This window comes from Ovis canadensis, chromosome 18, assembly GCF_042477335.2.
Source record: "Ovis canadensis isolate MfBH-ARS-UI-01 breed Bighorn chromosome 18, ARS-UI_OviCan_v2, whole genome shotgun sequence".
Lineage (NCBI taxonomy): Eukaryota > Metazoa > Chordata > Mammalia > Artiodactyla > Bovidae > Ovis > Ovis canadensis.
In genome coordinates, this window is record NC_091262.1 from 78,894,435 (window position 1) to 78,921,758 (window position 27,324).

General features: G+C 53.9%; 1 long non-coding RNA gene and 1 other non-coding gene across 2 annotated transcripts in view; one reads left to right on the forward strand and one right to left on the reverse strand.

The window, feature by feature from the left end:
* LOC138423644 (uncharacterized) overlaps positions 1-27,324 on the forward strand; it is a 73,355-nt gene that overhangs the window by 15,558 nt on the left and 30,473 nt on the right. The window lies entirely within an intron of this gene.
* LOC138424049 (U6 spliceosomal RNA) lies at positions 25,112-25,218 on the reverse strand. The gene has a single exon (XR_011250619.1). It is a non-coding gene; the product is annotated as a U6 spliceosomal RNA (small nuclear RNA).

Consider the following 27,324-nt stretch of genomic DNA (forward strand, 5'->3'; position numbering starts at 1 on the left):
GTCGCCGGAGGCTTTCTCCTCTCCTGAAATGATGGAGAGGGAAGGCAAGAGCCCTGCCTGTCCTCTGTGGGCTGCAGCTGCCAAGCGGCGTGCCAGCTGCGTGGGACTGTGCATGTGGGTGACGCCCACCTTCCTCGTCACCCTTTCTTTATCTCTAGGGCTATAGTTATACCCAGAGGCTCCTGGCTCGCCACCAAGCCAGTCATTCATGGTGCCTCTATGATGTCCTCAAAGCTTCAGAGTAGCTGAACTGAATACTTTTGCTGCAGGGATGAGCAGAAGCTGCACTGAGGTTTCCACTGGCCCAGCCTGGGAAGGTCTTGCTTTCTGTGTCTTTTCAGTAAACCCCCATTTTTATGGCCCTGCCCTTGAGCCCCAGCAACCAAGAGGGATGCTCTATCTGTTATAGGACTCTTTACATGGCAAAAGACAAAAGGAAAGAAACTCCTGGTGGCTTTAACATAAAGGGAATTTGTTGGCTCATGTAACTGCAAAGCTGATAAAACTTCAGGTGAGGCTTTGGTCCAGTGGCTCAAGTCTATCACCCTAACTCAACTGAATTCTGTCTCTCTATTTGTTTTCATCCTTGGACTCCAAATGGTACCCTTAGCGGCCCTAGCTGCTCGCCTTTTGGTCGCAAAATGTCTACCCCACATGCTTAAACTTCCCCACCGCCCTATCCTGGGGCAGAGACAGTCATTTTCAGGAGCACCAAACACATCCTGAATTCTTTTTTCTCTTATTGGCTAGAATTAGATCTCATGCTCATCCCCGAGTCGAATGGCGCCATTGGTAAAGGACCTGCCTGCCAATGCAGGAGACATAAGAGAGGCAGGTTTGGTCCCTGGGTTGGGAAGATCCCCTGGAGGGGGAAATGGCAACCCACTCCAGTATCCTTGCCTGGAGAATCCCATGGACAGAGGAGCCTGGCGGGCCCCAGTCGGACATGACTGAAGCCACTTAGCAGGCACGCACCATTCCTGACCAGTTATGATAGCCGGGTGATTGGCTTAAGGCAACCCTACTCGCTTTTTAGAGTGAGGCTGGGGTCAGTTGTGGAAAATGGAGGCTCAGTTGGTCAGAAAGATGGGCGGCCAAGGGGACACAGTGACAACACGTTGCCATGTCTGGAGCATCTGTGATGCATAGGATCGGTCTGCGGTGCTCACGTATCATCTCATTCAATCCTCACAACAACCCTGCAGGCTGTGTGTGGTGGGTATTACAGCGAGGAAGCTAAGGCTCAGAAGGGAAAGCCACGCAGCCACAGCCACACAAGCCAAAGGCGTGGAGTTGGGTGGAGGGGAGCCTAGGCCTGGCTCTCTGTTTACAACAGGGCCCTGGGCATGTCTGGAGTCAGAACCATCATCAGTTAAGTTCTTAGTGCGGCCCTGGCCGTGCCCTCCCTCCACCCAGGCTGGGGGTGGTCCTGAGCTTGTGGGCAGTGCCTGTCAAGCACCTGAGGTACCCCACAGAGGGCCTCTGACCTCGGGGCACAGGGCAGCTGCGAGGCGCTGGAGGTAACATCCGGGTCGGTGGGGGCAGGAGTGGTGGATAAGCACCCAGCCTCCTCTTCCTGTGGTGGGCCAAACCCGGGGGTGTTCCCCAACCCTCTCTCCGAGGCCCCCCCGCAAGCTGAGCCAGTGGCAATGGATCATTAGTCGTTGTTCAGTGGCTCAGCAGTTATCGGCCTGCCAATGCAGGAGACGTGGGTTCAATCCCTGGGTTGGGAAGGTCGCCTGAAGAAGGAAATGGCAACCGACTCCAGTATTCTTGCCTGGGAAATCCCATGGACAGAGGAACCTGGCGGACTACAGTCCCTGGGGTCACAAGAGAGTCAAACATGACTGAGTGAGCAAACAATAACAATGGATCATTAACACGGCCTTGATAAGCCTGCTGCCCACCCTGCTCCCTTCCCCTCGTGCTTCCTGGAATCGCCTGGGTAAAGCCACATGCACCCAAATCCTTGTCTCAGGATTGACTTTGGGGGCCCAGACTGAGATGGCAGCAGCTGGGACCTGAGCCCCACCAGAGCTCCAGTGCCACATGCTGCCAAGCACAGTGGGCATTGGTGTCTATTCAACCCTGGAAGACGGTTCCCTGCACTGAGCTCAGGGCCTGAGGATGGGGCTTGTGGCTGGAGAGGACGTGGTCCAGCCCCCCAGGTGCAGCTGAGGCCACAGGCCTGCGCATCACACATAATCTGGCAAAATGGAGCTCCGTGGACACTCTCCTGCCCTCCCCAACTGATGCCTAAATTCTCTGTACAGCTTCCCTGCCCTGGGCGTTCCACTCTGTTTGCATACCCCGAGGGACGGGGACCTCACAACCACTCTAGCCACCACCTCCATCTATCGATGGCCCTGACTGCTAGTAACTTCCTCACACTAACACTGTGTGTTGGATAAATGACTAACAAAACAATTATCTTAATATCTAATCTCCAAATGCCTCCTCTTGGAGGCAAAGAGCCAGAAACACGATAAAGCTGGGAACACAGACTTTAGGGAGCACTTTCGCAATCAAGTTCAGAGATAGCCTGCCGACTGAATCCAGCCCACTGCCTGTTTTTATACATCCTGCAAGCTAAGAACAGTCTTTATGTCTTTAAATGGTTGGGAAAAAAAATTAAAAAAGAAGATTTCATGACGTGAACTTATATGAAATTCAAACTCCAGTGTCCATAAATAGAGTCCTCCTGGAACATAGCCAAACGAATTCATTTACATCTTGTCTGTAGCAGCTTCCATGCCGCTGCGGCACGAGTGTTTGCAACAGACGTGGCTTGGCCCACAGAGCCTAAAATATTTACTATCTTGCACGTTACAGAAACACCGTGCCGGCCGTTCGACTAGTCCATGCCCCTGAGCAATGTCACCCCGTCTTCCAGTTGAGGAAACTGAAGCCCAACAGAGTCAGGGAACTCCGAGTCCACATGTGGCAAGATGTGAGACTTGGAAGCCAAGGTGGGCAAAATGACCCCAAAGCCCCGGGGCCTGTGTGGGCCGGGCTCTCCCTGCTGTCCTCGTGGGTCCACTGGCCCAGGCCTGCTGGTCCCAGCCCACCCAGCACTCCCTGAGCCAGGCCCAGAGCCGGCCACAGCCAGAGGGACATCGAGGTGACAGCCGTGAGCTTGGAAGAATCAGAGCTGCTTCCCCGGGCAGCTGGCGAAGGCTCTGAAAGTGGGTCAGGCCTCGGGGGTGGGGGGACGTCCATTTTTAGCTCTTCATTAAGGCCTCATTCATTCATTCCTGCGTTTAATGTTTACTGAGCAGCTACTGAGTGCCAGCCCCTGGGGTCAGTGGGGGTCGGAGTCGGGGCCACCTCTGGGTCCTCAAGGCCTCGGCAGATGTGGAGGGACAGTCACAGAAGCCAGCAAGAAGTGGGGTGTGATGTAGGCAGCCAGCAGCCCCCCTTCTGCGCTGCCTCTCAGATGAAGGCAGAAGGGTCACAGTTGACCTGGCGGCCTCCCGGCTTTGAGCTGGACTAAAGGAGGATGTTGCTGGCTGTTGTGGGAGGAGGGCCTGCTGGGCAGAAGGGGCACTGCGTGGCAGTGTGGAGGTGTGATGGGTGTGTGGGGGTGGGGGTGGGGCTGCCCTGGGAGAGGGTCAGGGGAGACACGAAGCCCGCCCTGTGCACTGTCCGGGAGGGGCCGAGTGACAGCTATGGGTGGGCCCGGGGCCTCATCAGGGCAGCAGCTGAGAAAGCGCGTCCTGGAGCCACCGTGCAGAGGGGGGCCTGGAGCTGAGAGTGGGCAGAATCAGGACTCTGCCTGCAGGAACGAGATGGACACCTGAGTCAGCCACCTGACCTTAGCCACCAGACGAGGGCCCCCGGGTGCCCACCTTCCTGCAGAGCCGGGGCCCTGACTGTCAGCCTTGTGGCCTCAGGAAGACTCCCTCCTGATTCACTTTTCATACCCCCATGCGCTGCCTCCCAAGACCCCTCCCCTGGGCCCTGCAGGCTCATGGCCACTCCGCCTGAGTCCACACAAAACACAGACGTGTCCCTGTGTGGCCGAGGGCTGGCTGGCCTGACCCCACTGGTATCTCCCCCTCCGCAGGTCTGACGGAGGGCCAGGGGCCAGGCCCACCTTGGGGTGGGGCTGCCTGCAGGTTCCTTGGAAAGCAGTCATGCTCGCAAGTTGCCTCTGATCCTGCCGAGAACCTGGGGGGAGTCATCCCTCTTATCGCCCCCCACACCTGAGGAGAGGGCTCCCCGTCGCTCTGATACTTTCTTCACCCAATCATAACTCTTGTTCGACTTCTGTGTCCACAGGAGGCTAGATCCTTGAGCCATGGCTCCTGCCCAGGGCCCTGAAGCTGGGAGTGGGGTCACCAGACAGCCAGGGCCAGCTGGCCTGAGTGACAGGCATCTCTGGGTTAACGGATGGATGGGGGTGGAAGATGGGCCTCCTGGAGCTCGGCCAGGGCCTGTGTGGGCCCCGCTGGTTTCCAGCCCAGGGCAGCGCCTGGGGAACACGTGCCTGGATGGAGGTGGGCAGAGAAGGTCAGGGGTCATCAGTGACTGATAGGAATGGGAGCCTCCGGCCAAGGGCCTGGAAGCCCCTCCTTATGCTCCTTGGTCCCAGGTGGGCTTCCCGAGTCCCCGGGCAGCACATGGGCCCCTGCGTGGCTGTGAGCCCTGGCTTCTGGCACCAAAGGCCTGCCCGTGGGCCCCCGCTGATCCACCACTCCTTCTGGAGACGGACTCCCCGTCCCGCCTTCTGGGTGAGGCCTGGGCGTTTTTCTGGCAGGGCATGACCAGGGCTGCACCTGCAGGGCTGAGCTTGAGGCTCTGCAGAGGCTCTGGTGGGGAGAAGAGGAGGTCTGAGTCTGCAGGTGGAGGGCACCCCGAGGGTGAGGCAGCCGGAGCTCCGGGGGGAGGCCCTCTCCTCTGGGCTGATGGTCAGGTGGCTTGGCATGGGAGGGGCTGCATGGAGCTGGGGGCCATTCCCAGGCTGTGCCCACCCCTGTCCCCAGCCCGCTCACCACTGTCACCGTTATCACACTGGCCGGCTGTTCTGTGGCAGGTATTGACCCCAGGAGGGGACCCTGAGCGGTTATCTTGAGGAGAAGATGTCTCTAGAAGTGTCTCTTGGGGGAAGGCCTCCATGAGCTCCTTCATCTCTTCCGGCGTCTCAGCACCCAAACCGAGCCTCCTCCTGGGCTCGCCCCTCCCCCTGGCTCTCTGTGGTGAGTCTGAGGAGGCCTGAGGTCACCGGGTCACGGTCCAGACTGGGACACTTGTGGCTGACATGCTGCAGAGACGGGGGACCCAAGGCAGGCTCTGTCCACCCCCGTCCCAGGCCTTCATCCTGTCCGGGGAAGGGATGCCCCCTTCCAGGTTCAGCTCTGCTTCAGTCATTCATTCATTCAGTAAAGGTTCTCTGTACACCTACTGTGTGCCGGGCTCTGCCATGGGGGCGGGGACGTCCCTGCTCACATGTGTTAGTAGGGATGGCAGGTACAATTCAACAAGCAAATCAATCGTGTTGGGGGCGGCGGGGAGGCGGGTGGGTGTGCGTGTGGGTGGTCACTCCTGCCATGGTTCTGGACACGGAGACAGCACTCAGGGGAGGCATCTCTGTGACATCAAATGTGCCATCTGGACCGTCTGCAGGTGTTCAGTTCAGTGGGACGAAATACATTCACAGCATCATGCGACCGTCCCCACCAGCCTTCCCTGCAGTGAGTGAGTGAGTGGGGAGGCTGCTCAGGAGCAGGAAGACTGGGAGGCTGGTTTGGGGAAGAAGAATGTGTTGATCTTGGTAGTAGGGAGTGTGCCCAGGCTGCCCAGGGCAGCCCCAGTTCAGCTCAGTGTCTGGCTCCTGGCCATGCGAAGCCTGGGTCCTGATATGGGGCTAAGGCAGGGTAGGTTTGGGGCAAAACAAGGTAGGTTTGGGGCAGGACAGGGTCTCTTGTCCGTGTGGGGGAGGGGGAGGATGGGAACCCCCCTGCCAGCATCCACGCATCATAACCATGATAACCAGGAGCTAAGACCACCGTATCCACAGGAGGGGCTGCCCTAGTGTGTTCTCGCCCGGGAAGAGAAGACCAAGCCAGTGAATAACTTCCTCATGTGTTTCTACACTCCCTTGGCTGCTGTATACTGTTTATAAGCAAGTCAGGGTCCCGCCCACACTCGCAGGCGTGAACACCAGGAGGTGCGATCGTCAGGATCAGTGGAGAGTCTGTCAACCGCAGGATGATGTGTGAACATGAAGTCATCCACACGGTGGGGCGCTCGAACCACCCCCTTCATGAGACAGCGGGTGCCCGTATGGACCCACATTTCCTTCTCAGGCCAGTGGATCCCTCAACTTGCTTATAGACCTACTGTTTACTCATAGAGACCCACTCTCAGATCCTCCCCCAACTGGGTCCACCCATCCTGAACTGTCCCTGCACAACGCTGGCAATGGTCCCTCCAAAAATTAAACATAGAATTACCAGATCCAGCGATTACACTTCTGGGTATATATGCAAAAGAACTGAAAGCAGGAGATCAAAGCGTTGTTTGGACATGCCTGTTCACAGCAGCGTTATTCACAACAGCCGAGAAGCGGAAGCATCCCGAGTGTCCGCTGATGGGTGTGGTGTGGTACCTACATATGATGGGATATTATGCAGCCTCTAAAAACGAAGGAAAATTCGACACAGGCTACAACATGGATGGTTTTAGCACCACCTCCTGTACAATGTTACGAACCTCCGTCCATAGCTCTTCAGGCACTCTGTCTACCGGATCTAATCACTTGAATCTATTCGTCACCTCCACTATATAATCACAAAACAAAACAAAAAGTTGCTCAGTGTGTCTGACTCTTTGTGACCCCATGGACTATACAGTCCATGGAACTCTCCAGGCCAGAATACTGAAGAGGGTAGCCTTTCCTTTCTCCAGGGGATCTTCCCAACTTGGGATCAAACCCAGGTTTCTCGAATTGTGGAGGATTCTTTACCAGCTTCCCTGATGGCTCCCACAGTAAAGCGTCTGCCCACAATGCGGGAGACCCGGGTTCGATTCCTGGGTCGGGAAAGTCCCCTGGAGAAGGAAATGGCAATCCACTCCAGCACTCTTGCCTGGAAAATCCCATGGATGGAGGAGCCTGATAGGCTACAGTCCATGGGGTTGCAAAGAGTCGGACACAACTGAGCGACTTCACTTCACTTCTTTACCAGCTGAGCCATAAGGGAAGCCCACAAGGGATTTGATTTACGTTATACCTGAATGGTTTAGTGATTTTCCCTACTTTCTTCAATTTAAGTCTGAATTTTGTAATAAGGAGCTCATGATCTGAGCCACAGTCAGCTCCAGGTCTTATTTTTGCTGAATCTATAGAGCTTCTCCATCTTTGGCTGCAAAGAATATAATCAATCTGATTTTGGTATCGACCAGCTGGTGATGTCCATGTGTAGAGTCTTCTCTTGTATTGTTGGAAGAGAGTGCTTGCTGTGACCAGTGTGTTCTCTTGGCAAAACTCTGTTAGCCTCTGTCCTGCTTCATTTTGTACCCCAAGGCCAAACTTGCTCGTGACTCCAAGTATTTCTTGACCTGCTTTTGCATTCCATGGTCTGAATAGTCAAAGCTACATTTTTTCTAGTAGTCATGTGTGGATGTGAGAGTTGGATCCCAAGTTGGGAAGATCCCCTGGAGAAAGGAAAGGCTACCCTCTTCAGTATTCTGGCCTGGAGAGTTCCATGGACTGTATAGTCCATGGGGTCACAAAGAGTCGGACACACTGAGCAACTTTTTGTTTTGTTTTGTGAGCACCAAAGAACTGATGCTTTGGAATTATGGTGCTGGAGAAGATGCTTGAGAGTCCCTTGAACCGCAAGGAGATCAAACCAGTCAATCTTAAAAGAAATCAACCTTGAATATTCACTGGAAAGACTGATGCTAAAGCTGAAGCTCCAATCCTTTGGCCACCTGATGCAAAGAGCAACTCATTGGAAAAGACCCTGATGCTGGGAAAGATTGAAGGCAGGAGGAGAAGGGGAACGACAGAGGATGAGATGCTTGGATGGCATCACCGACTTAATGGACATGAGTTTGAACAACCTCTGGGAGATGGTGAAGGACAGGGAAGCCTGGCGTGCTGCAGTCCACGGGTTCCCAAAGAGCTGGACACAGCTTAGCGACTGAACAACAACCACATGGATGAAATCCTAAAGACACCGTTCTGAGTGAAATAAGGTAGTGCAAAAGGACAAATACTGTATAACTCCACTGATGCGATGCACTCAGAGGAGTCAGATTTACAGGGACAGAAGTAGGATGGTGACTGTGAGGGCTCGAGGGAGGGAGATGGGGTTAGCGTTTAATGGGGACAGAGTTTCAGCTGGGGAAGGTGAAAAGGGTTCTGGGGGCAGATGGTGGTGATGGCTATTCAACCACGTGAATGGACGTCAGCCCACTGAACCAAACACTTAAAAAATGGTTAAGATGGACTTCCAGGTAGTGGATAAGAATCTGCCAATGCTAGGGACATGCATTTGATTGCTGGTCCAGGAAGATCCCACATGCCGCAGAGCAACAAAGCCTGTGGGCCACAGCTACTGAGCCTGAGCTCTAGAGCCCGTGGGCTGCAACTGCTGAAGCCTGTGTGACTAAAGCCTGCGCCCCACAGCAAGAGAAGCCACCGCAATGAGAAGCCTGTGCATCGCAGCCAGGGAGGAGCCCCCCTCACTGCGACTAAGGAGACCCCACACAGCAACAAGGACTCAGTGCAGCCAAAAGTAAATAAAAACATAAAAATAAGAGTGAAATTTAAAAAAAAAGGTTAAGATGGTAAACTCCATGTTATGTATAGTTTTATAGTTTAAATCCTGAGGGAAAACAAAACTGAACAGCCTTTGCCAACCCCTATGTCAAAAGGCTTGCCTGGTGGCTTAGAATGCAGGAGATCTGGGCTCAGCCTCTAGGTCGGGAAGATCCCTTGGAGAAGGGAATGGCAGCCCACTCCAGTATTCCGGCCTGGAGAATCCCATGGGCAGAGGAGCCTGGCAGGCTACAGTCCGCAGGGTCGCAAAGACTGGGATGTGACTGAGCATCTAACACTCTTACTAAAACCTTTAAGCCCAGACCCCGGACCCCTAGGGACATTTGTTCCTCAACTCCCTCTTCCGAGACCTAGCAGACTGTCCAGGTAGCTGGTACCATTAGCTAGGACACTTGGATTTGCTTCCAAACAAGTTGATCCGGGGTCTTTCAGGGAATTGGCAATGCCTGTATATATTATATATAAGATCATATATAGGGAAAGAATCCACCTGCAATGCAGGAGACCTGGGTTCGATCCCTGGGTTGGGGAGACTCCCTGGAGGAGGGCATGGCAGCCCACTCCAGTATTCTTGCCTGGAGAATCCCGTGGACAGAGGAGCCTGGCGGGCTACAGTGCAAAGGGTCTCAAAGAGCTGCACACGACTGAGCGACTAAGCACAGCCTATATGTACATACATACGTAGGTAATACGTAGAATACAGTCCCAGAATGCTGGAGTAAGCAGGATGAAAGTGCCTAGGTGGGGGTGCATTGCTGCGCTGGTGCAGCTGGAGGAAGCCCAGCCTTTGTTCTGTCTCCTGGAATGACTTCAGAGAGGCCTCCTGAAAACACTTGTCTTGAACATATGTCTGGGGGATGGATGGGAGAAGAAACCATCCATGGGTTCTCGTCACCCATTGGTTGGAGCAACTGGGAAGATCTCTAAGCTCTATGAAAACTGGAGAAGGGACGTCTGATTGCCCTTGGTGTGTGTGGGAGGGAGCTGGGGAGGAGGCCGGCGTTGGGGGGGAGGGTGGGAAGCTGCCGCTTTGCAGGGAAACTGCCAGGCTGGCCCAGCAGGTCTGCCGTGGGAGGGGTGCTGGGGCTCCTTCTGCCATTAAGCTCCCTAAAGTCACACCCCTTTATAAGTGAGGGCGGAGCCTTAAAGATTTGGGTCCCTGGGGTAGAACCAGATTTAGCCATGTTTGAGCTAAAAACCTCAGCCCTTTTAGGGAAGGTGGGCTTTTAGAAAGCCTAATTTGTTTGGGAACTCTTCCTAAAATAACATCGTTCAGAAGACAGACAAGAGCCCAGTTGTGCAAACACAGAGGAGTTTAGCATGAGTGCCCGCCTGTGCCCCGCCAGCTCGGCACGTGCTGGCCGCTGTGGCCAGGCTCCAGGGGCGGGGGGCGGGCAGTGACATGAATGAGGCCTTTATTCAGGAGGGAGTGCCCCGAGGCTTCTCTGAAGGATGCGGGGACACAGAAACGGGCTCCGGGGGCGCCCATGGGGCACCGATGGGCCGTGTGGATCCTGCCTATCATCCTTTTTAATGGGCTGTTGCTGTTTTAACGACTCTTGGTTTTCACTTGGTGCTTCTGTGCTTCTAAGACAGGAGGCCGCCTCCTGCCCCCCATGCACCCTGGGGTCTGGGAGGGGGAGAGAGCTGCTACGGGAAGAGGTCTCAATTACTACAGAGCGTGGCTGCCTGCCCAGAGCTCTTGGGGGCACCGCTGGCTCGAAGCTGGCAATTCACAGGGCTGTCTCTGCCCTGGGCCGAGGGTGAAAATAAGCGGGGAAGCCGTGTCTCTGCTGCCCTTTCTGGAAGGACACTGCGTTCAGATGTCTGACTCATGTCACCTTAGTAAAAAGGACTCAGAGTCCAGAAAGGGCAGGTTGATTTCCAAGGGTGATTGGACTCTGGGTACCAGTAAGGCCTTCCCCCAAATCTGTTACCTGTGACCCCCTTATGCCACCTCCATCCATGGAATGGTGGCAGGGTCAAGTTCACCTGCAGCTCAAATGCCCCCGTGCTTATAATTGCTTCCAGAGGACCGGTGGCAAATGCAGAAGCTGCTTGGGAACCAGGCTTGTTGCCAAGCACTCAGTCATCAGCTTTAAGCCCCCCAGCAAGCTCCCCCTGCTCCCAAATTCACCAAGCTGGAAAACTAAAACCCTGTTCCTAAGCCTGACCGCATAACCTAGCCCTGTTGAGCCGAGGTCCTGCGGTACTTATAGAGGATGAGCAAGGACTGTGAACACATTTCAGTGCTGCTGTTACCGTTCAGCTGCTCAGTCATGTCCGACTCTTTGTGACCCCAAGGACTGCAGTATGCCAAGCTCCCCTATCCTTCACTGTCTCCTGGAGTTTGCTCAAACTCATGCCCATTGAACTAGTGACTCCATTCAGCCATCTCATCCTCTCTCACCTCCTTCTACTCCTGTTTTTAATCTTTTCCAGCAGCAGGTCCTTTCCAATGAGTTGCCTCTTTGCATCAGGTGGCCAAAATATTGGAGCTTCAGCTTCAGCATCAGTCCTTCCAATGAATATTCAGGGTTGATTTCCGTTAGGATTGACTGGTTCCATCTCCTTGTTGTCCAAGGAACTCTCAAGAGTCTTCTCTAGCACCATAATTTAAAAGAATAAATTCTTCAGTGCTCAGGCCTTCTTTATGGTCCAACTCTCACATCCATACATGACTACTGGAAAACCCATAGCTTTCACTAGACAGACCTTTGTTGGCCAAGTGATGTTTCTGATGTTACTTTAATACGCTGTCTAGGTTGGTCATAGCTTTTCTTCTGAGAATGAAAGCCGTCGAACATTAGTAAGTGACCACGGTCACCACGGTCATAGTCATTAATGGCCCAGGAGACAATGACGTTATTTCACAGGGAGAACCAGGACTCTCGCGAGGAGGAGAAACGGGCCTCTGGGCTTCATCCGTGGTTGGCAGAAGTTTCTGACACATCCAGGAGTCAGGAGAGGCTCATTAAACAGGATGATTCTGGATGCTTCTGGAACTAGGAATCGATCTGACCTGGCCTCCTCCCCCAGGGAGCCCTCCGTCTACTTCAAGGGGGAATGCAGCCAGCAGGGGGTTAGAGGGGAAGGGCATCTCCAGGGCTCGACCTAGGGCTCCATGAACTGGGGCATCTGGGCCCCACATGGAGACTGGAGGTGTCTGGGGCCTGATGCTGTACCCTCCCTGCTGCCCAGAGCCAGGGGGCAGGGATTGGGGTGGGGGAGGTGAGCCGGGGAGGGAGTGAGGAGAAAGCAGCTTCTGCTGGGACACCCGTGCCAGGAACCGTCAGCGCCTCTGGGCTTCCAGGCCCCCCTGTGATTCAGGGGAATGGCTTTCTGCAAGTGCTAATTCTCAGTTCTTGCGCTCATGTGGAACCTGGAAATTAATTAGCTCAGACATGAGCTCGGCAGCATAAAAAGGATCCTCGTTAGTATAACTTTGCCCTTTGGCTGGCAGGCGGCTGGCTGCTGGAAGTCAGATCGTGGGGCTGCGGCTGGGCGGGCAGTGATGACGGAAAGGCCATGGTGGGTCCCAAAGCCTCCACCAGCTCAGGCTCACCTCCCTGTCAGAGAGGATGTTCCAAAGGCAGTCTCCACCTGAGGTGTCCCTAAGTTTGGGCCTAACAGGGACTCGGGGAACAGCACAGCAGGCTTCCAGGGCCTCAGGCAATGCACTAAGAAACCCTCCAGTGAGACCTCCTTTGGACTGGGGTCAGGGAGGGCCTATATAAGATGACTTTCGTTGTTCAGTTGCCAAGTCACGTCTGACTCTGCAACCGCATGGACTGCAGCATACCAGGACTCCTTGTCCCTCACTATCTCCCAGAGTTTACCTAAGTTAATGTCCATTGAATCGGTGATGCCATCCAACCATCTCATCCTCAGTCACCCTCTTCTCTTCCTGCCTTCAATCTTTCCCAGCATCAGGGTCTTTTCCAATGAGTCAGCTCTTCACATCAGGTGGGCAAAATATTGGAGCTTCAGCAACAGTCCTTCCGATGAATATTCAAGGTTGATTTCCTTTAGGATTGACTGGTTTGATCTTGCTGTCCAAGGGACGGTGACAATTAAGCAGGAACCCAAAGTAGGAGTCCGGAGAAGGCAATGGCACCCCACCCCAGTACTCTTGCCTGGAAAATCCCACGGACAGAGGAGCCTGGTAGGCTGCAGACCGTGGGGGCGCTAAGAGTCGAAAACGACTGAGTGACTTCACTTTCACTTTTCACTTTCATACATTGGAGAAGGAAATGGCAACCCACTCCAGTGTTCTTGGCTGGAGAATCCCAGGGACTGGGAAGCCTAGTGGGCTGCAGTCTACGGGGTCGCACAGAGTTGGACACGACTGAAGTGACTTAGCAGCAGCAGCAGCAGCAAAGTGGGAGTCAGAGTTAGCCAGGCAAAGGGCAGAGGGAACAGCAATCCAGGCAGGGGAACAGCCCTTGCAAACACCCTGAGTCAGAAAAGAGCTTGGCAGAAAGCCAGGGTGGCTAGAGCACAGGAATGTGGGGGTTGGGGACGAGCCTCAGAGGCGGCAAGGACCAGTCTAAATGGGGCCCTGGTGGCCTTCTCGGGTGTTTGGTCTTCTCTTTAACTTCACTTGAAAAGCACTGGGATTCTGCAGGGGTTGGGCAAGGGAAAAGAGGCCCAGGCATCTTCCCCAAAGACCCTCTCCTCCAGCACCCTCTCAAAGAAGGAGATTTAGCTCATCCCGGCCCCTCCCCCTCCATCAGTGCTGCATCTGGCTCCATCACCATCATCATTGTGGGTAATTGCTAGGTGGGCTGGGCGTACGCTTTCTCTTCTGCTGAGCCAGCGAGCAAGCGATAATCACAGCTTTTCACTATCCTCCCCCCACCCAGCACCCCGGCCCCACCTCCTCTCAAATCCTTTATTTGGCAGAGCCCGGAGGAGACTGAGCAAAATGGCTCAGGGATTAAGAACAAGGAGGGTCCCAGGGAGACCACTGGTGGTGGGTCAGAGGCCAGGCCAGTCTTCCCAATAATAACAACAGTCATGATACCAAGAAGCAGCAGTATTTTCTGAGCCCTCCCTATCCATGCTGTGTGCTCAGTCGTTAAGTCGTGTCTGACTCTTTGCAACCCCAAGGGCTGTACGACCCCTCCCAGACCCCGCCAAGGGTCTCTGTCCATGGGATAGTCCAGGCAAGAATACTGGAGTGGGTTGCCCGTTTTCCTCTCCAAAGCCTTCACTACACTCAGGCCCAACTGAGTGAATTTCCTCATTCATTCTGTACTTCAAACCTGATGGGATGGAGCCATTGTCACCCCATTTTACAGAGAAGAAAAGGGAGGTGAAGAAAGGTGGAGGACCTTTCCCAGGCCACACTGTCTGGCAGCACTCCCCACTTCCTCAACCACGGCCTTGTTTTGCTGGCCTACACCAGCCCGGACCACCGTAGCCCCATAACTCAGCAAGGGACGCCCCCCATTCCCTGCCCCACCCTGACCCACCACACTCTGCTTGCTTCGGTAGGAACTAAGCCCCGCCCATGGCCCCAGCTGATTGGCCTAGGACAGACTTGCCTGGAGGGCAGCCAATCTGCATGGTAGGGCGGGGCTTGCAGAGATAGGCAGGACCAATCAGATTCCATTTCTCAGGCCTGATGGAGAGAAGCGGAGAGGGAGTCTGGTTCAGAGGGTGCCCATAGGACGAATAGTGCAGAGAGGGTCCAAGGTGCAGGGGAAGGAAGCCAGAACCTCTAGGCAGAAGGGAGGAGAGCAGGAGGCTGGCCCACTCCCAACCTGGCCGGCCCGCTCAGCTGAGAACGAGGATGCGAGGAGGTGGCCTCAGGGACAGGGATCACACCCTGACATTCCCCGCACCCCTCGCCCCCGGGAAGCCTGGGGCCTCAGACATCCTGCTGCAGCCCCGCCAGTCTCCGCCCCTAGCCCGCAGATGCCGCTGGATGCGCAGAGCACCCAGCACTTCGTGAGCCCCGTTGTGGCTCCCATTTGGCTGTGCTCCGTGGTGGCAGCTGAATGCAAATCCTCCCCTGATGTTCCCAGGGCGTGCTCCACCCACCTCTCCTCCTGGGCTCCAGGCTCTGTCCCTACACCTCAAAGAGCCGCACCAAGACCCTTGTGACTGCCAGGTGAAGGGGGAGCTGTTGTCTTTACTTTAAGGTCCCCGTGCCTTGTTGGGGACAATGAGGACTCACTCGCCTGGGGAGGAGTGAGGCTAAAATGAAGGATGTTAGGAGCGGGCCGGCAGGAGTTAATGAACAAACGACTTTGAAGAACTCAAACTAAGGCTCAGAGCCCATCCTAACACTGTCTTTCCTCTGAGCTCTTCCTGACTCATGGCCTGGCCCCCGCCCCGGCCTTCCCTGCCCCACCTGCCGCCAGCCTGCATTGCATTAGAGGGGCGGGGAGTTCTGTTTGAAGGCTTCTCATGCATTTTAAACTTTTGCCTTCACACTGATCAAGAAAAACCAAACCAGGAAGACTGATGTGCTGCTGACAGAATAAATGATCACCTGCCTTCTAGGGCTGGCGAGGAGGGAGCCGGGGATTGATTACGTGCTGCTGGGGGGTCCTTGGAGCCGCTGCCCTGCGTCTGTATTGACAGCGGGTTGGCAGGAGTGCCGTGAGGCGGCAAGGCCGCCGCCCAGGTGGGGGGGAATGTTCGATTTCAGGTCGGTTTCTGTTGCTTTTTGGCCAAAGGCCTTTTTAAGAACGCAGGAGTAGAGACCTTCCAGGAGGGCCAGAGATGGGGGCGGTTTCTTTCAGGAGTCACTTAAATGAGAGGAATCCTTAGTCGATGCGTCTTGGGGTTGATGTAGCCCATGGGGTTGACCTGGATAGCAACTTTGGTCAGCAGGAAGGCTGACTGGGGATCTGGGGCCTGGCCCTTGCTCGCGGGGCCTGTGAGCACCCCCCTGCCTTCCCTGATCTGGCCCAGCCCAGGTCTCACAGAGGCTGTGCCTGTGGGTCACCTCTTTCCCTGAGCCCCCCCTGTGTCAGGTACATCAGAAGACACTGGCGGGGTGGGGGTGGGTGGGTGTGGGGAGGTGGGGTGAGGGGGGAGCTGCAATTCACGCCACCCCTCCCAGGAAAAGGAAGACCCCAAATGGAGACCCCAGACGCTTCTGAATTATGGAAAACAAGGCAGTTGATTTTCTCCCGGGCCCGCTGCCCTGTGCCCTGTGCCTCTCTCTGTCTGAGCTCGGGTTTTCCTGGGCGCTCGGTACCTGCGTGGCCGGTACAGCCTCCCCAACAGGACTGGGAAACCCCACGGCCCAATCCCGGTTCCTCCTTTCCCGATGTCCCTATGCTCACACCCCCGAACAGCCACATCATCTGAAGCAGTCAGATTCTACCCCCCGCGCATCTGGACAAGCCTCTCCTTGTCCATGCCTTGGCCCCAGCCATAGCCGGCCCCCGTGACGTGACCCTGCTCCTGAGGCTTGGCCTCTTCTGACCTAACCCGTCTTTCAAGGCCTCTTTGGGTCATCTCCTCCTGAAGGCTGACCTCCATCCAGTTTTAGGGGAATGGCTCCGCGCTGGCCCTCTGGCAACCCCGTTCACATCCACAGAGGCCACGCATGCAAAGCCCGACCACAGCTGAGTTAAGTCCCAGCAGGACACTCGGTGTTCTGCCTGGAACAGGAGGCCTGGTGGCTTGTGAGGAAGCTGCTACGAGGCTGTTTCCCATCTCCCTCCCCGTCTATCAGGGAGGCCAGCACAGAGACGGTTTGGCCTCCTTTCTCCGTGCAAGTCACCATTCATGTCTGCCATGATGAGTCCGACTCAGAGGAGGAGGTGCAGGAGGACACCCAGCCCTGAGCCCTTCAGTGCCAGGAGGGAAGGGCAGAGACCAGCCGACACATCCGGGACAGCGGCCCGGAGGCCGCAGTGGCCTCGGCGGGCAGGGTGTTACGGGTCTGCTCCCCTACCCTGACTCTCCGGAGGGCGCTGTGTGCCCCTCATCCAAATGGGCCTGTCTCTGCTGCATCAGACGCACCTCGCATGGGCCCCGGGGACGGCCCTGGGGAATGGCCGTGCCAGGCCACTTTGCGTTTCCACTGGATGGACGAAGACTTGATTGTCTCTGGCCAGTGGCCCACTAGTGGTGGGGACTCAGTTATACTTGTCCTTCCCTTGATGATTCTTTGAGCCTTGTTTGTACTTCTGAGGGGGCTTCCCAGGAAGATCCCTTGGAGAAGGGAATGGAAGCCCACTCCAGTGTTCTTGGCTGGAAAATCCCATGGACAGGGGATCTGGACAGGCTGTGTACAGACCATGGGGTTGCAAAGAGTCAGACGTGACTGAGCACACACGCGCAATGGTGTATAAAGCCTTTGGCCCCGCCCCCGAGGGTACTGCGGCAAGCCGTCCGAAGTCTCCTTGGTTGCAGGGGTCCCCCCTGCATGTTGCACTCATTGCCCTTTTTCTTGGTGTTCCCCTGCGACAGTCGCGGGAGGTGACACCATCAGCTACTCTTGTTTTTGCTGTCTATGGAAGGAATAAGTTGTTCCTTTGCCAGTTGAATCTCTTAACTTCTCTGGGTGACAAATCCTGAGGTGTCAGGATCTGAGATCCCAGAGCATAGAGCCTGTAAGACTACCCCTAAGTTTATGACACTTGACCGCCAGGGGCCCCAGTGATAAACCGAGAAAGTCCGAGGCTGGGATGGTGGTGACAGGCAAATGGTTGCTCCTTAATGAGGTAATGGGTCCTTTATAAGATAAGGCCCTGCTATGCAGTGCTAGGGGCATGGGTGCGACTATTATTTACAGTTTTCCAATATAGTAACAGAGGCACAGAGGGGTTGATCATTTACCCAGGGTGACACAGCAGTCAGTGAGTCATGGGAAGGGAATTAAATCCAGGAAGTCTGGCTTCTGAACCTGCATCTTTGACTTACATATGGGTCATCATCTGCCCCCACTTTGGCTGATTCCGAATTCCTTTTTCTTGGACCCTGAGTGCGTGGCTCCTGTGTTTTAGTCTGCTTTGGTTGCTATAACAATCACCGTGGACTGGGTGGCTGAAACAACAGCTCTGCCGGGAGAGGGTGGTCCCCTCACCGTTCCTGGAAGACCTGCGCCCATGGCTTTGGTGGGAGGCCCCCTGGCACGTCAAAACCTAGGTGGTGGCCTTGAGGGTTTCTGAATCACCTTAGGCACTGTTACCCTCTTTTCTTTTCTCCCATGCCTGGTTTATTGAGAAATAATTGACATACATCACTGTATACATTTAAGGTGTACAGCACGATGGCTTGACATATATTATGAAATGATTACCACACTCGATTTGGTTAATATCCATCGTCTGATACAGATACAATAAAAAGAAAAAAACATTTTCTCCTTGTGATGAGAACTCTCGGGACTGACTCTCTTAACAACATTCCTGTATATCTTTGTTGTTGCTTAGTTGGTAAGTCATGCCTGGCTCTTTTGTGACCCCGTGGACTGTAGCCCCCCAGTCTCCTCTGTCCACGGGATGTTCCAGCGAGAATACTGGAGTGGGTGGCCATTTCCTCCTCCAGGGGATCTTCCTGACCCAGAGGTCGAGCCCACGTCTCCTGCACTGGCAGGCAGGCTCTTTACGGCTGAGCTACCTGGGAAGGCCCCTGCGTATCACACAGCAGTGCTGGCCATGGGCAGTGTGCAGTATATTACGCCCCTAGTACTTATTTATCTTGTCACTGGAAGTTGATGCCTCCAGTCTCTCTCCTCTCTTCTCGAAGAACAATGCATGTCTGCAGCTGAACAGCTTTATCATCCTGTCCTTCAGAATCTCAGAAGTCCGCAGCTTCCCTTTGCTCCTTCCCACCTCCAGTCTCTTTGGTGCAAACTGGGCTGGTTGGTGAGGTGCAGGGTTCACACCTTCGTTAAGGGCTGGTCAGCCGCACTCTCAGGACTCTCTCCCCAACACGCTTTCTCGTTTTGCGTGATATGGAGTAGACTGAGAATTTTCTAGATGCTTAAATGCTGGCTTCTTTTTTGCTGAATAATTCCTCCTTCAATTTGCTTCTCTCTCCTTGAATTTTACTGGAAGCAGTCAGGAGGAACCAGTCTGCTTAGAAATCTCAGTCCAATGCCCAGTTTCATCCCCTGCAAGTCCTGCCTTCTGTGAAACGCTAGAACATGAGCATAATTCAGCTGAGTCCTTTGCCAGTGTATTGCAGGATCACCATTTCTTCACTTTCCAATAACGTGCTCCCCATGTCCAACTGAGACCTCCTCAGTGTCCTCCTTTACCTTCACACTTCTCCCAATGTTCAGTTCACAATTATCTGTGTGTTTTTCAGGAAGATGGAAGTTTTCTCAACAGCTCTCTTTTCTTTCTGAGGTCTTACCAGGATCACCTTTCACTTTGTCTGCTCACAATATCATCACGATATCATCTTTTTCTAGTGGGCGTCTTGAAACTCTTCCCATTACCTGGTTCCAAAGCTGCTTCTGTGTTTTGAAGTGTGTGTCACAGCAGCACCTGATCTCTCAGCTCAAATTGCTGTCCTAGTCAGCTCGGGCTGCTAGGACTGGGTGACTTCCACAACAAACAAACAAACAAATTCTCGTGATGATGGAGGCTGAGAAGGCCAGGAGCCAGGTGCTGGTTGATTTGGTCCCTGGTGAAGGCTGTCTTGCAGGTGTCTGCCTTCCTTCTGTACCTCGCGTGGTGCTGGAGATGGGGTGTGGGGACAGGGGCGGGGAGAGAGCTTGCATGGTCTCTTCTTATAAATGCACTAATCTCATCTTGGGACCTCTATCCTCATAACCACGTAGAAACCTAAGTGAAAGTGTTAGTTGCTCAATTGTGTCTGATTCTTTGCAACCCCGTGGACTGTCCATGGAATTCTCCAGGCAGGAATACTAGAGTGGGTTGCCATCCTCTTCTCCAGGGGATCTTCCCTACCCAGGGATAGAACCCAGGTCTTTTGCACTGTAGGCAGATTCTTTACCATCTGAGCTACCAGGGAGGCACGTCTCATAGAAACCTAACCACCTCCCAAAGATCCCTGCCTCTAAATACCATCACACGGAGGCATTAGGGCTTCAACAGATGAGTTTTGGGGAAAACAAGCATTCAGTCCAGAGCAGTCCTGCAGTCAACGGTTAGCCCTAAGTCTTACTTTGCATTCTGGCTAATTTGGCCTCCAGGTCACCCTGCAATAAATATTTGTCACCTTACTGTAGGAATGAGGTGTGGAGGCTCAGAGAGGCTGGCTGACCTGCCCAGAGTCACACAGCAGGTGAGCAGAGAGAACACAAGCAAAGTCTAAGGCCTGCTGCCTCTTGTCTCGCAGGATGCCCCTAGAATTTTCTGACCGTGCTCCCAATTTGTGGGGGGGGGGGAGTTGTGGAGAAGAGGTGGCGTGACCAGCTGTCAGTACCTTCTGGCCACAGAGGACATGCTTGAAATGTCCCTGGGCCCTTCAGAATGAAGGCTCTAGTGAGGCATGAAGGGAACGCTTGTGCCCTCCTACTTGGAAGAAAGAGAAAGGCAAAGGTGATCGCAGGTAACATGATCACTACAGGTAATGCAGTGACGGTCAGCCAAGAAGGGCCCAGCCCCTGGTCGGAGGCTCCGGACCACACAGTGGAGAAGAGCCCCGGGACCCTCTCCCCTACTCCACCTCTCACTGGCCCCGCTGACCTGAAGGATCGCCTCAAATATAGACCCCAGTCGTCAGAGGCCCTTGACCCCCCAGCACCCTCCGCTCTCTGATCTCCCCAGAATGTTTAGACGCAGAATCTGGTGTTGCGCCCACGGGCCTGTTTTACTTTAACAATGCAGTATGCTTTTACGTACGCTTGCGGGTGGCTTTTCTGAGTGTGCCTTTGGTGGTAACGCCTTCTGTTGGGCGGGTGATTGAAACCTCCCAATGGCCCTGATCCTTGATCCAATGTTTCATGGCCAAGTAAACAGGGGCCAGAGAGGGTAAGCAGCTTACTCAAGGCTTCCCAGCCAAGAAGTAGCAGCCTAGACCCCAATCCAGGGGACCCTGACTCCGGGGCCCAGGTTCCTGGCCTCCGTGTCCATCTTCTTGCCATCCTACGTGTCCGACAGGCTGCAGATGGCTTACTTCTCAGACAGTGAGGGCAGACAACGCTTGGATTTTAGACTAGACAGCTCAGTGGTTGAGTGGTACTCTGGAGCCGCTTTCCCCTGGGGATAGCGCTCTGATCCTTCCCACCTGCCCGGGACTGCTTCTCATTAGACAGCTCCTGCAGCTGGACTCAGCCACGTCAAAGTCTTGCTGGAAGAGCCCACCCAGGCTCTCAGGCCGACTCTTGCCCAGGGATGGCCTCTCAGCTGCCGGGCTTCTGCTCTGAACCCAGCAAAGGCATTGGGAAGCCAGTGCTGGGGGGCGAGGATCACAGCGGACAAGTGAGCTGGCTGCCGGCCACAGATACCCCAGGAGCCCCCCAAGAACTACTGGTACACTTCCTCCCACCCCGCTGCCCACTCCAGCAGGCAGTGAGAGGTCGGGTCTCTACCTGCCAGAGCACCCAGCAGCAGGAGGGAAGGCTAGCCCAGGCTTCCTCTACTAGGGGCACTGGCCGCCCTTTACTTCCTGGGAGCCTTTAAGTCCACCAGCCCGGAGTAGCAGGAGTAGCTGGTGCTGGGGTTCAAACAACAATGAATGGGGAGGTGAAAGTGAATGAATTCATCTCTCAGTCGTGTCTGACTCTTTGCGACCCTATGGACTGTAGTCTGCCAGGCTCCTCTGTCCATGGGGATTCTCCAGGCAAGAATATTGGAGTGGGTTGCCACGCCCTCTTGCAGGGGATCTTCCCGACCCAGGGATCGAACTCTGGTCTCCTGCATGGCAAGCAGACCCGTTACCATCTGAGCCCCTAGGGAAGCCCAGATGGGGAGGGAGAGGGTGTTGTATTGAGAAAACTCTATAACCTTTCCCCTGTGAATCAAGAAATTCCCCGCCCCTCTTCCATCCCTGTAGTCAAGTGCTTGGGTTCGGCAGGAACGCAGTTTATAAACTTGGGGTGTCCTTGCCTCCTTGCTGACTGAGGGTCAACAAGGGACAGAGACACCTCCAAAACCAGGTGCTTTCTTGGTTTATAAAATGACGCACTTGCATCTTACAGGTGTCAGAGAATGCCTGTCTCCTTGTTTCCACACAGGCAGTTTGGACTCCTGAATGTTTGGTTGTGAGGACTTTACCAAGGGCCAGGCTGGGGTCAACGGATGTCCTTGGGAAGAAGCAGGAAAGGGGCAAAGCAGGGCTGGTGACCTTTCTCCCTGGATCTCTACAGGGGTTTGAACTGTCCACTCTCTGGCCCCCAGAAAAACCCTCCAACAGAGCAGCTGGGGTGGGTGGGGTGGTCTGTTAGAGACCTGCATCTGTGTCACATGGGGGGAGAGTGGTCAGCTCTTTGCCGCAGCCTGGGCGCCAACGCGGCGGATGTTCGGGCATCAGCCAGGTGCAAGCCTGTCCACACTGCCATAGGTTGCCCTTTTGCAAAGCAGAGACTCTGGGGTTGCAGGCCCCGCCCAAGCACACAGAAATCTTGGCCCCAGCAACGAGGTGTCTGTGGTGGAGCCTGCCTCCGTGGGCCCCTTTGTCGCAGGGCAAGCGGGGCTATTTGGGGAAGAGTCAGGAGTCCTTTGCTCTGGAGAGCGGGTTCCTTGTTCTGTGGGTGCCTGAGTGGCGGGGCCTATACTTTGCAGATCACTACGATGAAGGGCGGCAGTCGGCCTCTTGGCTTCTGGAGGTGCAGATGATTCAGCCCTGGCTGTGAGCATCCTCCTGCTAAATCAGCCTCTCATCGTCTCTGTCCCCACCTCCATGCCCAGAGACCCCCGCCCCCGCCGCGGCCCCTGAATTGTTGCTCTGTCCCCGCAGGACCAGAATGTGACCAACCGATCACTGCACAGTGGGGAAACCGAGGCCAGGAGTGGGGAGGCAGCTCGCCTGAAGCTGGACCAGAGGGGCCCAGCGCTGGCTTCCCCAGGCAGCCTGTGCTCTACCGGCTCAGGAGTCATGGGCTCAAGGATGGGGCTGCTGCCTTCAAAGAGGCTGGGGGTGTGGGGAAGGGGCGGAGGCTTCAGCGTCTGCTGGGGGACTTCTAGCTCTCGGGGGCTGGAGAGAAGGGGAAAGGGTTCTGCTGAGAACATCCTTAATGGAGCATGTAAAGGGACGAGCGAAGGGTGATCGTCACAGTGAGGACAATAGCCAGCTCGCTGTGTGTGCTGGGTGCTGGGCAACCCTGGGGCCGCGCTTGACTCTGCTGTCTCTTCACACCCTGTGTCTGGATGACGGGTCGTCCTCTCCGTGCTCTGGATCCCCGGGCAGTGCTGTCCAGCAGAACTTTCCACAGGGAAGGGCACTGTCTGGGCTCTGCAGTGTGGCTACTTGACCACTGGGTAGGTGGTCAGTGTGACTGAGGAACTGACTTCGTCTTTGTTTTTTATTTTTTTTGGCTGCGTGCCATGTGGGACCTTAGTTCCCCAACCACCCCCTGCAGCAGAAGTGCGGAGTCTTAACCACTGGATGGTCAGGGATGCGCCTGTCTTTGTCGGATTTTAGTTCACTTCACTAGCTACCTAGGACTAGTGGCTACCCCATCAGACAGCACGGTTCTAGGTTACATCCAGAATCTGAGTGCCTCTTCTGCCTCCTAGACACCCACTGTGTCCCAGCCATTATCTCCCCTTCCTGCCTCTGTCCCTGAGGTCTCTTCTCCAATAAGTCTGCTCAAAACCCTGCAGTGGGGCCACCTCCCGAGGCCCTCGTGTGTCCTGCAGCCTGTTCCCCTGCTGTTCCTCTGGTGGGCACTCTCCCCCTGCCCTCACCCTTGCCTCCTGCACGCACTTCTGTTCCTGCCACAGGACCTTTGCACGGCCTGGTCCCGCTGTCTTAAGGCTCTTTCCTTAGATGGCCACATGGCTTATGGCCTTTCCTCCTTCAAGCCTCTTCTCAAACCTTACTTTCCCAGAGAAGCCTTTCCTGATGGTGGGTAAAGGACTGGCCACCTCCCCGCCTCCTCTTTTGTGTGTACTCAGTTGCTCAGTCGTGACCAACTCTTGGTGGCCCCATGGACTGTGGCCCGTCATGCTCCTCCGTCCATGGGATTTTATAGGCAAGACTACTAGAGTGTGTAGCCTGTGGCCCGTCAGGCTCCTCGGTCCATGGGATTTTATAGGCAAGGCTACTAGAGTGTGCAGCCGTGCCCTTCTCTAGGGGATCTTCCCGACCCAGGGAGCAAACCCGTGTCTCTTGCATCCTCCTCACTGGCAGGCGGGTTCTTTACCGCTAGTGCCGCCTGGGAAACCCCCTCTCCTTTCAGTAGCTGTATTTATCTTCAGAGCATTTACCTCCACCTGGCACTGTAACGTTTTTTGATTTGTTGTTTGTTTTCTACCTCCCCTGAAATGCACATTCCATAAGGGCAAGTTTTTCCCTCTGTTTTGTTCACTGACGTATACCATGCCTCAGGGCCAGCACTTCGCACATAGTAGGTGCTCAATACATGCCAACAGAATGGAGGAAAGATGATTTCAGTCAGTGCTCCCTGTTGCCCAAGAGGAAGCTGTCCTCACCCCCCAGGTCACAAGTGAGAAGGCTGGGTGGGGGTGGGGGGGCAGCTTTTAATTGTTTTGGCTGAGCTGGGTGGTGTGCGGCGTCTTAGTTCCCTGGCTAGGGATCAAACCCGTGCTGCCTGCATTAGGAGCTGAGAGTCTTAACTACTGGACTGTCAGGGAAGCCCCTTTTCAAAGTGAGATTTTATTTTATTAAATTTATTTAAAATTTTTATTTATTTGTTTTTGGCCACACTTCATGGCCCATGGGATCTTAGTTCCCAGATCAGGGATTGAACTGGTTTGGAAGCACAGAGTCTTAACCACTGGACTGCCAGGGATGTCCCCTGGGGGTCAGCTTTAAGCCGAGGTGCGTGCAACCAGGAAACCCACATGCATAGCCGCCATGCCCAGCAGTGAGATGGGGTGAGTCATTCCACCTCGGAGCCTTGGCTTCTTTGTCTGGGGGTCCACAGGTCACACCCTGGGTGTCCACGGACCCTGGACCCAAAGGGAACTGACAGCAGCCCAATGTTTGGGAGAAGTGTTGCCAGATATACAGGACAAGCATGCCCTTTGCCCAGCACACTGGCCCCTGGGCTGCCGAGAGGTGGGATGTGGCCAGTGGCAGGAGCCGGGTTCTAGTCCAGGGCGATGGGGGTTTCCAGGGGGTTCTTGTAAAGTACTTAAGCTTCTTGTTCTTGTCTTAGCCAAGTTGTCACATAAAATTAACTGTCACAAGCATCATATTTATCCAGAGTCCATAGTTTACATTAGGGCTCACTCTTTTTTTTTTTTTTTTTTAAATATGGAACGCTTCACGAATTTGCGTGTCATCCTTGCGCAGGGGCCATGCTAATCTTCTCTGTATCGTTCCAATTTTAGTATATGTGCTGCCGAAGCGAGCACAGGGCTCACTCTTGATGTTCATTCCACATGTGATAGTCGCTCAGTTGTGTCCGCCTCTGTGACCCCATGGACTATAGCACACCAGGTTCCTCTGTCCATGGAATCCTCCAAGCAAGAATGCTGGAGTGGATAGCCACTCCCTTCTCCAGGGGATCTTCCCAATCCAGGGATTGAACCTGGGTCTCCTGTATTGCAGGCAGATGCTTTACTGTCTGAGCCACCAGGAAAGCCCTGTTCATTCCATGGATTTGACAGATGTGTGACAACATGTATCCATCAGTATGGTGTAATTCAGAGTATTTCCACTGGCCTAAAAATCCACTGTGCTCTGCCCACTCACCCCTCCCTCCCTTCTAACCTCTGGAAGCCAGTGAGCTCTTTATTGTTTCCATAGCGTTGCCTTTCCCAGAATGGCGTATGGTTAGAATCAAGCAGTTTGCAGCCTTTTCAGGCTGGTGTCTTTCACTTAGTAATATCCATTTAAAGTTCCTCCATGTCTTTTTATGGCTGGATAGCTCACTTCTTTCTTGCTAAGTAATATTCCATCGTCTGGATGGATCACAGTTTATTTACCTGTTCACGTACTGAAGGACAGCTTGGTTGCTTCCAACTTTTGACAATTTTGAATAAAGCTTCTATAAGCACCTCAGTGCAGGTTTTTGTGTGGATGTAAGTTTTCAGCTCATTTGGGTAAATACAAAAGAGGGTGATCTCGGATCATATGGCCATTTTGCATTCTTTGCAGCAATGAACATGAGCTCTTGTCCCTTCTCATCCTTACCAGCATTTGATGTTGTCAGTGTTCCAGGTTTGGGCCATTCTAAAAGGGGTGAGGTACTCATCTCACACACTAGTAAAGTAATGCTCAAAATTCTCCAAGCCAGGCTTCAACAATATGTGAACTGTGAACTTCCAGATGTTCAAGCTGGTCTTAGAAAAGGCAGAGGAACCAGAAATCAAATTGCCAACATCTGCTGGATCATCGAAAAGGCAAGAGAATTCCAGAAAAACATCTATTTCTGCTTTATTGACTATGCCAAAGCCTTTGACTGTGTGGATCACAATAAACTGTGGAAAATTCTTCAAGAGATGGGAATACCAGACCACTTGACCTGCCTCTTGAGAAATCTGTATGCAAGTCAAGAAGCAACAGTTAGAACTGGACATGGAACAACAGACGGGTTCCAAATAGGAAAAGGAGTACATTAAGGCTGTATATTGTCACCCTGCTTATTTAACTTATATGCAGAGTACATCATGAGAAACGCTGGACTGGAAGAAACACAAGGTGGAATCAAGATTTCCGGGAGAAATATCAATAACCTCAAACATGTAGATGACACCACCCTTATGGCAGAAAGTGAAGAAGAACTAAAGAGCCTCTTGATGAAAGTGAAAGCAGAGAGTGAAAAAGTTGCCTTAAAGCTCAACATTCAGAAAACGAAGATCATGGCATCCGGTCCCATCACTTCATGGCAAACAGATGGGGAAACAGTGGAAACAGTGTCAGACTTTATTTTTTGGGGCTCCAAAATCACTGCAGATGGTGATTGCAGCTATGAAATTAAGACGCTTACTCCATGGAAGGAAAGTTACGACCAACCTAGCAGCATATTAAAAAGGAGAGACGTTACTTTGCCAGCAAAGATCTGTCTAGTCAAGGCTTTGGTTTTTCCAATAGTCATGTATGGATGTGAGAGTTGGACTATAAAGAAAGCTGAGCACCAAAGAATTGATGCTTTTGAACTGTTGTGTTGGAGAAGACTCTTGAGACTGCAAGGAGTCTTGGACTGCAAGGAGATACAACCAGTCCATCATAAAGGAGATCAGTCCTGAGTGTTCATTGGAAGGACTGATGTTGAAGCTGAAACTCCAATATTTTGGCCACCTGATGTGAAGAACTGACTCACTGGAAAAGACCCTGATGTTGGGAAAGATTGAAGGTGCGAGGAGAAGGGGATGACAGAGGATGAGATGATTGGATGGCATCACTGACTCAAGGGACATGAGTTTGGGTAAACTCCGGGAGTTGGTGATGGACAAGGAGGCCTGGCATGCTGCAGTCCATGGAGTCACAAAGAGTCAGACGTAAATGAGCAACTGAAC